General features: G+C 31.5%; 1 protein-coding gene and 1 long non-coding RNA gene across 4 annotated transcripts in view; one reads left to right on the forward strand and one right to left on the reverse strand.

Moving 5' to 3' along the window:
- LOC121123564 (T-box transcription factor mls-1) overlaps window positions 1–13,396 on the forward strand; it is a 94,222-nt gene that overhangs the window by 26,959 nt on the left and 53,867 nt on the right. The window lies entirely within an intron of this gene.
- LOC139906134 (uncharacterized) lies at window positions 1,616–4,557 on the reverse strand. Of its 3 annotated transcripts, none has more exons than XR_011781441.1 (4): window positions 4,297–4,557; window positions 2,500–4,233; window positions 2,157–2,437; window positions 1,616–2,096 (listed from the first exon to the last, which is right to left on the reverse strand). It is a non-coding gene; the product is annotated as an uncharacterized lncRNA (long non-coding RNA). The 3 variants fall into 3 exon arrangements; XR_011781440.1 differs by having other exon boundaries at window positions 1,616–2,437; window positions 2,500–4,007; window positions 4,099–4,233; window positions 4,297–4,555; XR_011781439.1 differs by having other exon boundaries at window positions 1,616–2,437; window positions 4,297–4,556.

Raw genomic sequence — 13,396 nt, forward strand, 5'->3', positions numbered from 1 at the left:
TTCCTAATATTATAATACAAAATCAAATAGAATACCATGTAGAATATTAATATTATTATGTATATGTAGTTCGTTAGTCATAGTAGTACTTAAAAGATAAATAACAGTTGGTATGATTAACTTATTTGGCTAATTACTAGATAATTTCTGACCACTTTTTTTGTTTGTTTCTTTCTGAGGAAAGGTTGCGTGATACATTAAAGGTAACGTCGTGTTTAAGGACAATATAATTATAATACAGTATTGAATAAATACTATGTAGAATTTTAATAGAACAAAATATATTTATATATGTCTAATTCATTACAAAAATTGTAGATTCATAATCATAGCCTAGGAGTACTTATGAGATAAGTAACTGTTGGTATGATTGACTTATTTGTCTAACTACCAATTGATTTCGGGTATTTTTTTCTGTTTCTTCTTGAATAAAAGGTTGTATGATACAGTAAAAGTAACGACGTGTCCCACAATTGAAATTTTATTATATAAAATTCCTTCCCTCTTATGTTTGACATAATTCCACAGCTCTGCACTAAGGAGGTTTTACAAATATAATGTAAGGACCCTTAAAATATCTTTCTTTCAACTTGAATTGCTTTCGATTAATATTTTTATTTTTTTGATAAATAAATTTTGAATGTTTTTTTAAAGAAAATGATTTTTCGTGGGACCCTCATTTTTTATTTTAAAGTGCAATAACTCAGCAAATTCAGTATTATAGACAGTAAGCCCTTATTTTGTATTTGTTAACTGTGGCTTTGCATAAATTTATATCAGAATACTAAGCTTAATGACGGTTATTAATCAAATTCAAAAATATTTCCTTAATAAACAATAATATTTAGGGCGATCAAGCACGGACCCTACACCAATTTCAAGCAATGCCCTCCAATAAAACCGGGGCTGCACATCAGGGGCATAGGGCAAAGATTTTCTTTCCTTTTTTTAAAATTTGAATATAACTTCATTTTTTATTTTTTTTCAAAGAATTTTCGTTTTAATCGAGAAAAACAAACAAGAAACAAAATTGTAGTTCATTGTTAGTTGTTTTGATCAAGATATTATGGGCCACCTTAATGTTTTGTTCTGTTATTTTTTCAAATGGGTCATTATTTAGGGAAAAATTTTCTAATTTCAAATGTCCCAATGCTTCCCTCCTGGAACCGGTCGTTAACAATGTTAGGAGTTGCTTAAAATAGGACATGCAGGTATGTAAAAATAAAAGAACCCTAAAACTAACTTGGTAATCCTGACAATTTGAAGAACGTTTTGGAGGAGGGAAATAATAATGCTCATGATTATAGTTGATAATATTGTAGAGAAAAACTCGTGCGAGGAGACAGGGGGAGAAAGACACATGGTATCATTGTTTAAAATACTGATGTGATTATCAGTGATAATCACATCAGTATTTATCAGTTGCCTGCTTTATTATGATTTTTGAGGGTGTAACGAAAGTATTTATTAGCAAAATGTTTAATAAAGATATAATACATATAATTGACTTAGACGATTTTTATCCGTTACAGTAGATTTGGAAACGTCACACTCCATGAAATAGTAATTTATTGTGAACCATATTCTCAGAAAAATAACTAATAAAACGACAAAATAAGAGTATTTCGAAATATATTTGAAGTTCCAAATTTAAAATAGAAGGCTTAAATTAAATATAATCTACATACTAAAAAATAAACCATCATACATTTAAGTTAAATATACAAAATTAAACAATTAGAATCATATAACTAATAATAACAATAAATTATAAATACAGAATATTGAAATAATAGATTGATCCAAATAATATCTTCTTGTTCTAACATCGGAATTCAGTTCAATATGTCATAACTTGAGGTTGCAAAATACAAGCCAGACGTGGAGTTTAATCAAAAAGATCATCACCTTTTTTTCCTTATGTGCAAGTTGCATATACAATTGTGCACAGGATAGATATATTTCTACCGATGAGATTTTAATAATTATTAATAATAAAGTAAATCATAAAATAATGTTAGATTTCAATCCATATCTTCTTCCAATCTTAGTAAGAACAGCTTTTAGAATCCCACTTTCATTTATTTCATATTTATCTAAAAAAAAAAAAGTTAATCCATGCAGTCAAATTTAACTGATAAGACAATTCAGGCAACCATTCTTGACTTATTGTAGTTTTCTAACATGACATCGTAAAGATTTAGAGCAAAAGCTAATTATGTAGTAATGTCCGGCGATATTACTCCTTATTAAGAGCATCAAAAAGATTTTTTTCTCCGCTATTTATGCTTATATAACAACATATATACACAATTGGTAATTATAATGCTACACCCAATGCAACTACCCCCGTTGTTGTGACCATTTAAGCAGTTGTTTTTGCCTTTTATGAGTTTTCTGAACACCATTTCTTGGAGCCTATCAACCATAGCTAAGCCTTAAGTGATAAAGAAGTAATATTTATTGACTATGTAATATTGGAAAACCTAATGATCATACCCAAGTCTTTAAGTGAAGAAACTAGTCTCAGACAAACTAGTTGCGAACCATCCAAAGCTACTACCCCCGTTGTTGTGACCATTTAAGCAGTTGTTTTTACTATTTAATGAGTTGTGTATCATAATTCTTGATATGTTTAGCTAAAATAGAATCATATTTTAGGGTTAGATTTAAAAAAGATTGAATACTTACTGTTAGATAGTACAAAATTCAGAGTTTCATTTCGAAATTAGTAAATATTTTATACTTTTTACTGATAACTTGATCGTCATTTGGTGTGGACGACTCAAAACATTTTTATATGTATTTCTATAAATGACATCAGTACCAACATCCTCCATTAATTTAATGATGGCTCCTCGGGAAGGGATAGGTTTACTCGTGTATTTCTCCATAAATTTTTTGAACATAGATGATTAGCAATTGATAAGGTTATATTACATGCAATAAGCATCTTTGTGAGATCAGAGTTAAAGTCTGACTTGATGTATTCATCATTAACTTGATTTTTTAGATGAATATCCATTCTCTTGATATGAGATGAGAATAATGAGTGGCGTGTAATTCTAGATAGGAGACCAAAGGCACATTTATTTCGACAAATCCGACAAACCATCTGTTTCTCATCTGGTAAGTAATTCCCAAATTCCTGGGCCTCCATTTTCAGAAATCCAGACAGAAGGCGACGTTATTTTAGGCATTTTATTCAGTTCTCTATCGACTATCACCATCTAATATTATATTAATATTGAATAATAAAGGCGGGAATGATGACGTTCTTGATTGATAGAAGAAGATGTATATTATTTAATCAATGATGCCATAAGTATTTCTTCTCTTCTGCTCGCACGCTTTTCTATTCTTACCAAAATTATCACCCTTACTCATGATGTTTCATTAATTTTAGCTACAATCAGCTTTGACAAGAGAGGAAGAAGAAAAGGATATAAACATTTGATATGTCGATCCCCAATGATGGTGGTTTATGTAAAAACACGAACGTTCAAACAGGTTTCGAATATAATTGAATATATTTAGGAAAGATTGTTCATAAAATCTTCTACCTCAGTTACCATTTCCAAAAAAAAAAAAATTCAAACGATTTAGATCTCCAATGATATATATGATGGTGGTATGTAAAAATAACAAACATTTGTCAAGTACAATTTGACCATGACATATTATTAGATCAGCTACAAGTAATTTTGAGAAGAAGGAAATGCAGAGAAATCCCACTCCGTTTACCGACTGGTCCATTAAAATTTGAACACTTTGAATTTTAAACTTCAACAAGGTATCATTTATTAATTAACAATATAATTTCAACAATATTAACAGTATAAATAGATGTTTGTCTGAACTCTTTTATTCATTAATGTAGCCACCCTGAGTGGCGATTATGGCTTTTAGGTGGTGGAAGGCCTGGCACTCACTACGGATGTAGTCCTCTTTTCATGGCGTCCAAGTGAGGGGTTCGGTGACGTGCTATTAGATGAACTGTAAGCAGCCTTGAAAGGAAGGAAAAAAACAAGAAAATGGTAAATTGGAATTCCTCCAAAGTCGATCCTCAATTCTAATCAATTTCGGACATGGACTTACACTCATAACTCCCGATCAAACCCTCATTGTTACTCTCCGTCCAGTTGTTATTTTATACTTCAATGTTCCTATAGATCAGAATAGTTTTTTGGAAGGGCTGGTGTCACGTAAGATCATGTATACTTTTGTATGTTCCTGATGTATGATTTAACTATACTTGTATATTCTTTAAAGTCAATATAAAAAATTAGACAATACCTCAACAACAGCTGACGTCATCTTGAGTCAATAACAACCTTCTCAATAAAAAATTTGTGGCTCTTTGTTTTGTCTTTGGATGGTATCTTCTCAATAATTAAATAATAATGATAACAGCCTTAGAAAATATTTAATTATATTTCTATACAACTTCACTAAAAGCTTTCTAAATCACATTTTATACAACTCTAACAATGTACATAACAAAGAGATAAAATAACAAACAATGAATCAGTGTAAAATCCATATACTGTTCGAAAATATATCAAATGCAAAATATATGGGATGTATATTTTTCTCAAATGCGTAGATCCTCAATATAACTACGGAGTCAGTCACCCCATTTTTATTTTAAATACTTATTGCATTGAACGAAGAAGTATTCTGCGCATAACTATTTTTCTTGTTTTTTATACGTAATTAAGTGATAATTCTTGGAAATATTTCAAGATGAATTATTTTTGCAAAATCACTTCGACATGTGTGAAAGGTTTTCTCTCCCCATATACCGGGATCCCGTTTGCACGGATTTTTCTGTGTTTTATACCTATGGAAAAATCCTGCATTTAATTATTTCATAATATGTATAATCTTCTTTCAGTTATATATCTTCTATATTAATAAAGCAAAGTGAGTCTCTGGATGAATCATGTTCAATCATGAGCGTGGATGTAGGTAAAGCTCAGCCTGCATATTTAAAAAAAGAGAAGTAGATATATAAACTAGAATGGGAACTCGGTAGAGCTCAAAAACTCCGCTTAAAATAAAATTGGTTAATGTATCACAATTGGTTCTAAAGTAATGTTCGATTATGCATTTTTTACATTTTGTGTTATCTTGACCATTGACCTTCACCCTCAAACGTTAATTGGCCTCCTCCTGTGACTATTATATAATCTGATATCCAAGTTTGATCAAAATCGATCCGTAACGTGACTAACAAACAGAGGTAAAAAAGGAGATACATATAAAAAAATTAATGTGAGTTTTGAGTATAGATTATGATTAGCTACAAGCCCTGTGTATTTTAAGCTCAGTGCCTCCCATTAATAAAGAAAAGAGGAGTTCATATATTTAGGTTGTAAATTCTAAGCAATTTTTAGCATACAAGTTTTGTTGTTGATGTTGGCAACCTAAAAAAAAGTTTTGTATTTTAACAAGGTGTTGTCATTGTTCTTCATTCTAGAGGAGAAACCCGTTCCAAGTATTGAGTAACTACGTCTGAGTGTGCTCATAAAAGACGGAGAGTAACTCTAAAGCTTTGTTGATAAGTTATCTTCTATATCAGGGGTCACCAAACTACGGCCCAAGAGACATATCTGGGCTGCAACGTCAGTTCATCCAGCCCACCGGCGCTACTTTAATATTTTTGATAAAATATATGTAAACTTTGGGATAAAATTTAAATTTGAATATAATGCTTAGAACACTAGGAGGTTGTGTGTCTAAATTTTACTATTGTTATATTGTATTTTATGTGTATTATCTTGTAAATAATTATGGAGTACCATTGTCCTGTTCCATACATTTCGAGAAATATATGTTCATTGTACATGTTGTACCTGTAGGAGCAACATTCATTCCCTCCATCTCTATTTGGTATCCATTTTTCCGTTCTTTCATTTTCAGATCCCATTTGCTTCACCTTTATTAGGGCTGCTAATAAAAGAAAAGTGGATGCCGAATGTCGTATCTTTTAATGAAGAGTGGGGAGTAAAGTATTTCTTTGTGGAGACAAAGGACCAAGCTAGTTACGTAATATACAGCAAAAATGTTGTTGTTTTGAAATAATATAACCTTTGGCGTCACTATGAAAACAAAACATCTATCAACATATTGAAAGTTTTCTGGAAAGTTAAGCTCTGAGAAATGTGATTGCATGAAAGGTGGTTTAGAAACTTAAAGAAACTTCTCCACAAAAAAAAATTGTTGAAAATTTATCTGTCACTCTTACAAGTTACAAAATATTTTAGATGGGAGATCGAGGAAAGCCCTTTACGGATGGCAACTTTATCAAAGAGTGTATGATGGAAGCAGCAAATAACTTATGTCCTGAGAAAGCTGATTTGTTTGGAAGTATCAACCTTTTGGCAAGTTTGGTTGTGCGTAGATTAGAAGAACTTGGAGATAAAAAAGTGCTACAAAAACTAGGAACTTTTTGTGGTTTTCTCTGTACCAGGAAGGTCTACTAATAGTTCGAGTACGTCACAACTTCTTGTGTTCATTCGTGGTGTCATTTTGGACTTTCAGATAGTGCAAGAGTTGGCATCCGCTTGCAGCATGCATGGAACAACTACTGGAAAATACATTTTCATGTAGGTGCAAAATACTTTGCAAGACAATCGCCTTCAGTTGAATCAGCTTCGTAGTGTTATAGTCGATGAAGGCAACACCATGGCTGGAGAGAGGAAAGGTCTGGCCCGGGAGATCTGTTCATACACTGATCATACATCAGCAAGCATTCTGTGGGAAACACTTAGATATATCTTGTGTACTGAAACCAGTAGTTGCAACTTTGAACTATATTCGTGTACATGCACTCAATCGCCTTCAGTTCCAAGCTTTCCTTGAAGAAATTGATTCTGATTTCTGTGACATACCTTATCAGAAAACAGTGAGGTGGCTCAGCTGCGGTAAACTCCTGTTTCGTTTTTACAACCTCCGAAACGAAATGGATGTGATCCACAGCTGTCAGATCCTACCTGGCTGTGAAAGTTGTCATTTTTGGTCGACATTACATCCTACATTAATGAATTGAACTTAAAACTTCAAGTAAAGAATAACTTCATCTGTAATCTTTATAGAACCATCAGGAGATGTCTGAGAAAGCTGTCATTGTTTGAAGTACAACTGTAAAGAAAAAATATTCTAATTTTCACTCTTCAAAGAGTTTGTGCACCAATCAATGTCAACCTTGATTTTTCTTTACTAAAGGGTATCCCAAAATTGAAAATCAAGTTTCTTGGGATGCCCATCAAATACAATCAGAGGCGTCACAAGAGGAGGGGGGCTTATTTTTGGATTTATTTTTTTAATTTCAAAAATCCATGGCTATTCACAAAAAATAAGCATTTTATATGAAAACTTTCAAATAATAAACATAGCTATTCCATAAAAACAATTCAAATATTAAATTTTCTAGTAAAAAACAAAAATTCCTTTATTTGGGGAGAGCCCCTCTAGTCCACCACTGCGGACGCCTCTGACAATGTTCCAGGAAATGAAAAACCCTTTTACATGCACATACATACTTTAATAATACAATTACATTATTGAAGAAAAATTTATAAAACTCACAGGGTTGTTACTTTGAACTCCTAAACGATATTATTTATTCATTGAAAGAATTATTTATTAAAAAAAATAAAAATAACCTTATTTTCATGTTTGCAATCAATCGATATCTTAGTACATATTTACTATTCAGTCGCTAACATCTTGCATATAACTACATAAATAATGTATTGACATGAATTATTATCTTGAACATTAAAACCTCAAAATAATATCGTCCCTATTTTGCCGTTTAAAAATTTTAAATTTTAGTTTTCTATCAATTTATGCATGGTGTTGCTCTTTTTCATATTATTTTTTTTTTTTTTTTTTTTTGGGGGAGCTGAGCCCTCAATCAATCAGCACCTTAATATAATCTTATTAATACAGCAAATTTTATCTACCTATATATTTTATGCATGAAAAACAGTCACAAGGTATATTGGATGTGATGGTCCCTGATGTATATCATGCACATATTTTGAACAATGTACTCGTATTAATGAAATATAGCAGACATGTGCATATAGCGTCGAACATGTATACATGTTACACTGTATATAATGCTTGCTGATGTACATCACCCTCTAGGAAGTAAATGTAGCGTAGCATAATATATGTATGTATTTAAAAAAAAAAAAAAACAAGGGCCACTATATAGTACACCCAAAGGGTAGCTATAGACTGGGAAAGCCACCGATTTTTTACCTGTAGAAGTGTAGTACCAAAATCAAAAAAGATTAATAAAGTCAGTAGTGCTGAAATATCATTAAAAATTGATGGATAACAAAATATGATATATTTGAGCAGTATTTTTTATATATTCCCTTAAATTGAGACCTTTTATTACAACGTAAGGTATAATTCTGCATTATCAATTATAAAAAAATGAAGAAAAAAACATTAATCTTAATCAAAATGTGGAATGCATTTTTAGGATTTAAAAGAGGTTATCTTAGAATTTTTTTTTAAGACACAGAGCTAATTTAGCAGCTTTTTTTCGTCGATATGATGTTAATTATGTTTTCCGCTTCAGACTTGAACGAATTTCATCATTTCTTGGCCTTACAAAGTTCCTGATATTAATATTGAATACTTTGCATCAAATCTTGCTCAATAAATCCTAGTATTTGTAGCCAGATTCACATTTTTTATCAAGAAGTGACACTTTTATCCCCCATTAACTCACCGCACAATTGAAAATATTAGTAGCAGATGAAGCGTTGAATAACTTTCTAATTAAATCTGGATTCTTCAAAATGCGACTTATGAATTTGTTTATGTAGCAAATAAGCAAAAAGAGCAAATTCGAAGGGATAATAAGTCCTCCCCTATTAATCAACTCAATTCAACAACTGTTTTTTTTAGCTCCTTCTTCAGTAGGTGCTTTAATCTTATTGATATCGAAGGAAATCTCTCTAATTTAAAGATTTTTCAGCTGGAACAATAACTTTTTTTAGAGAACGACCTTATAATGAACCTACAGATGTAGTAAAGACTAGCATTGAGAGCGGTATCTTCATTGGTAATCCCGATTTCGGTGTTATAGAGTTTGTTGCCGATGATAAACGCCAAATTTAAGTCTATTTCATATTCCAATTAATTGGTGTCTTCAAATATTCCGGAAAACTCGGTTATTGAAACTTTGGGATATTTTATAAAAGCTCTCAATCGAAGTGCTTCTTCTGCTTGAAGAAGTTGTCTAATTGAGATGAAATAGTTTGCCCCTGCCATCATTCGATATCGTCCAAATCTCTGTTCAATAAGGTCAGATTTGAATTTCCCAGTAAGTACAAACTCAAATCCCCAGGTATTAATCAAATAAAGTAAAAAGAGTGATTTAAAATACTGCAAAGCTGTTACCAGATGTTTTGCAACATTGTTACAAATCACTGTGATTACTTATGCATAACACACTTAGTAAAATTGTTATTGAAATGACATATACTTTTAGGCTTTTGAGTTCTTAGGTTGTTCATATTGTTTTAGTAAAAGTAAAATTCCTATTAATAATAAAGATTTTTTTTTAAATGATGTATTTTTCTTTGCACTAGTTATTAGCCATAGTGAGTTGGAGCAGCATAGTTTTGCAAAAATAATATACTATCAAAATGACACCCCAAACTCAGAAGCGTTGACATTTGGCTTTCGGAATCTGTTGAGGATAAAATATTCCAGACAAGGAATCATAGTTGTCAACTTTGCAATTTCTAAATATGATCAAAACATGATTTTAAACCACCTACAAAATGGTTATTCCAATTAGTTGAAGCTTCTGATTGCTATATGATTAAATATTTTTTCGCATATTATGATATATTCTTGTAAATATCACTCTCAGCTCTCAGAATTGCTATAAAATCTCACTTGTTGGGGTTTATACCAATTCGAAACAAAACAAAGGATACTAAATGTGCACATTTAGTAACAAGTTGATTCCTCCTTTCTTCTTCAATCCCAAGGATAGGGTTAACGCGATAAGGTACAGCGAAGTCATGGAGGAGTTCGTCATCCCCTGGATGAAGGATATGGCCGCTGGGAGGGAGTTCATATTCCAACAAGACTCAGCGCCCGCACACATCGCTATGAGGACCACTAACCTCTTCAACTCCCACGACATCACTTTTTGGGATCGCAACACCTGGCCCTCCAACTCACCCGACCTCAATCCGTGTGATTACTACTGGTAGGGGAAGTTGTAGAGGGAGGTGTGCAAGGTCAGCCACAAGAGCATCGTGGCCCTGAAGGGCTCCATTACGAGGGAGTGGAGTGCTGTCGATTCCGCGGAAGTCCTCAGGGCATGCAAATCCTTTAGGGGCAGGATGGAGAAGATGGTGGCTGCTGAGGGAGGACATGTTGAATTAATTTATTTTTTAATATCATGTCTAACTTTTTCATATTAACAAATACACTCCAAATTCCATTTTTATCAAGCAGGTTGAATTTTAAGATAGTTACAATTTATCGTGGACACCCTGTATGTATTCATTCAATTCAATTTAGAATGAGAATCCAGAACCAATTTCATTAACTTGTAAAATATATATTCATGTAAATTCCTTTGTCAATGTTTAATTCCATCGATTAATTGATTTATAAATGCATACTTAATGACAAAAGAAACGGCTCTAAAAACTTTATTCCACACTCATCCAGTAATCAAATTTGGTTAATTTTGGTACGTATGGTTGGGGGCAACTCTATGCGAAGGTTTCAGGCCCACAAGATTTCAGGTGGTTTATATTTCTTTTAACTGAATTGTATTTTAGAAGTGTGTCATTTGTGATATTGTTTTGTCTATTTAACTCTAGGTTTACGTTTCAATTATAGAAAAGTACAATGGTGGGTATTAGTCTATTTCTGGTGATCTTAAATATACTAATAATTTTTCAAATGCCCTTGAAATGTCGTTTCATGAATTAAATACATATCATCAAATTAGTGATTTCGATCGTTATTTTCTGCTTATGTATGTTTAAAAAATCCATAATTTTCAACTCATTTATATCAAATATAAATCCATAGAAAAATCAACAAAGTTGCGAAAGAGAATTTACATAGTTGTAAAAGTTACATCTATCAATTTGTGATAAATAAATAGGTTTAATTGGTCATTGGCGAATGTCTAGTCATACGCCCTCTTACAAACACTAAAATTATAATGGAATAAAATAAGAGCTTTAATGTCGTATATAATAGATTAATATATGTTTACTTAGGATTATCACAACATGAATATGATACATTAGTTATTATCTTAATGTTGAAACATATCAAACATATTACATAATACAGAAAAACATTTGGATAAATGGAGCGATGCATATTTAATTTAGATGTGCTTTTCATATGCTTAGATCGATCTTCATTCATTAAAGACAGAAATGTTCTCTAAGAATTAGGACAAAAGAAGATATTCGAGATACTTTATACCTCAACAAGAGATGCTTGATTTCTGATATATACGGAGATGATGATGGGATGAAAATTTATCCTAAGAAGTGAACCAAACCAAGCAAAGGTTCATACGAAAGTAGAGTGGATTTCTTCCTAATCTATTCATCTATATGTAACACTAAATATATTCAGTGGTTGAAACTCTGACGGGATCCATTCACTTTGAGATTCAAATATAAGGCTCTGGATGGGAAATATTAAATAAGATATATTAATTACAAATACTAATAGGTACTAGAACAATTTGAATTTATTACCATAAAACTAAAATATTTAAAAAACAACACACATAAACAATTGAATAATTCTAAGAGAGACAAATTTAATATTTATATGTACTTTTAATTTGTCATTTGCGAATGCCTAAGGGTGATAATTTCGGTAAGAATAAAAAAGCGTGCGAGGCGAAAAGAATAAATACGCATGGCATCATTGATTAAATAATATACATCTTCTTCTATCAAGAACGTTATCATTACCGCCTATATAATTCAATATTAGATGCTGATAGTCGATAGAGAATTGAATAAAATGCCTAAAATAACGTCGCCTTCTGTCTGGATTTATAAAAATGGATGCTTAGGAATTTGAAAAATACTTACCAGGTGTGAAACAAATGGCTAATCTGATTTGTCGATATAAATGTGCCTTTAGTCCCCTGTCCATAATTCCACGCCACTCATTATCCTCATCTCATATCAAGAGCATGGATATTCATCTAAAAAATCAAGTTAATGATGAATACATCAAGTCAGACTTTAACTTTGATCTCAAAAAGATGCTTATTACATGTAATATACTATCCATTGCTAATCATCCTACATTCAATAAATTTATGGAGAAATACACGGGTAAACACGTCCACTCCCGAGGATCATCATTAAATTAATGGAGGATGTTGGTAATGATGTCATTTATAGAAATACCCTCATTGTAAATTGTGAAGTTGAGATAATTTTCAGCATGTCTTGAGTCATCTACACCAAATTACGATCAAGTTATCAGTAAAAAGTATAAAATATTTACTAATTTCGAAATGGAACTCTGAATTTTGTACTATCTCACAGTAAGTATTCAATTTTTTTTAAATCTAAACATAAAATATGATTTTATTTTCTAAAAATGGTGTTCATAAATTCATAAAAGGCAAAAACAACTGCTTAAATGGTCACAACAACGGGGGTAGTAGCTTTGGATGGTTTGTAACTAGTTTGTCTGATACTAGTTTCTTCACTTAAAGACTTGGGTATGATCATTAGGTTTTCCAATATTACAGTCAATAAATATTATCACTTAAGGCTTATCTATGGTTGATAGACTCCAAGAAATGGTGTTCAGAAAACTCATAAAATGCAAAAACAACTGCTTAAATGGTCACAACAACGGGGGTAGTTACATTGGGTGTAGCATTATAATTAGCAATTGTGTATATCCTTCATGATAATAGTATGTTGTTATACAAGCATAAATAACCGGGGGGATATCTTTTTTAATGATCTTAATAAGGAGTAATATTGCCGGACATTACTACATAATTAGCTTTTGCTCTAAATCTTTACGATGTCATGTTAGAAAACTACATTAAGTCAAGAATGGTTGCCTAAATTGTCTTATCAGTTATAAAGGAGTCTTATTTTTATATCTAAGATAAGTAATTAAGGTTTAAAATTTGACTGCATGGATTAACTTTTCTTTTTTTTAGATAAACATGAAATAAATTGAAGTGGGATTCTAAAAGCTGTTTGTACTAAGATCGGAAGAAGATGGATTTAAATCTAACATTATTTTATGATTTTGACATTTACTTCATTATTAATAATTATTAAGATCTCATCAGTAGAGATATATCTATCTTGTGCACAATTGTATA

Source organism: Lepeophtheirus salmonis, chromosome 8 (genome assembly GCF_016086655.4).
Source record: "Lepeophtheirus salmonis chromosome 8, UVic_Lsal_1.4, whole genome shotgun sequence".
In the NCBI taxonomy this organism is placed as follows: Eukaryota; Metazoa; Arthropoda; class Copepoda; order Siphonostomatoida; family Caligidae; genus Lepeophtheirus; species Lepeophtheirus salmonis.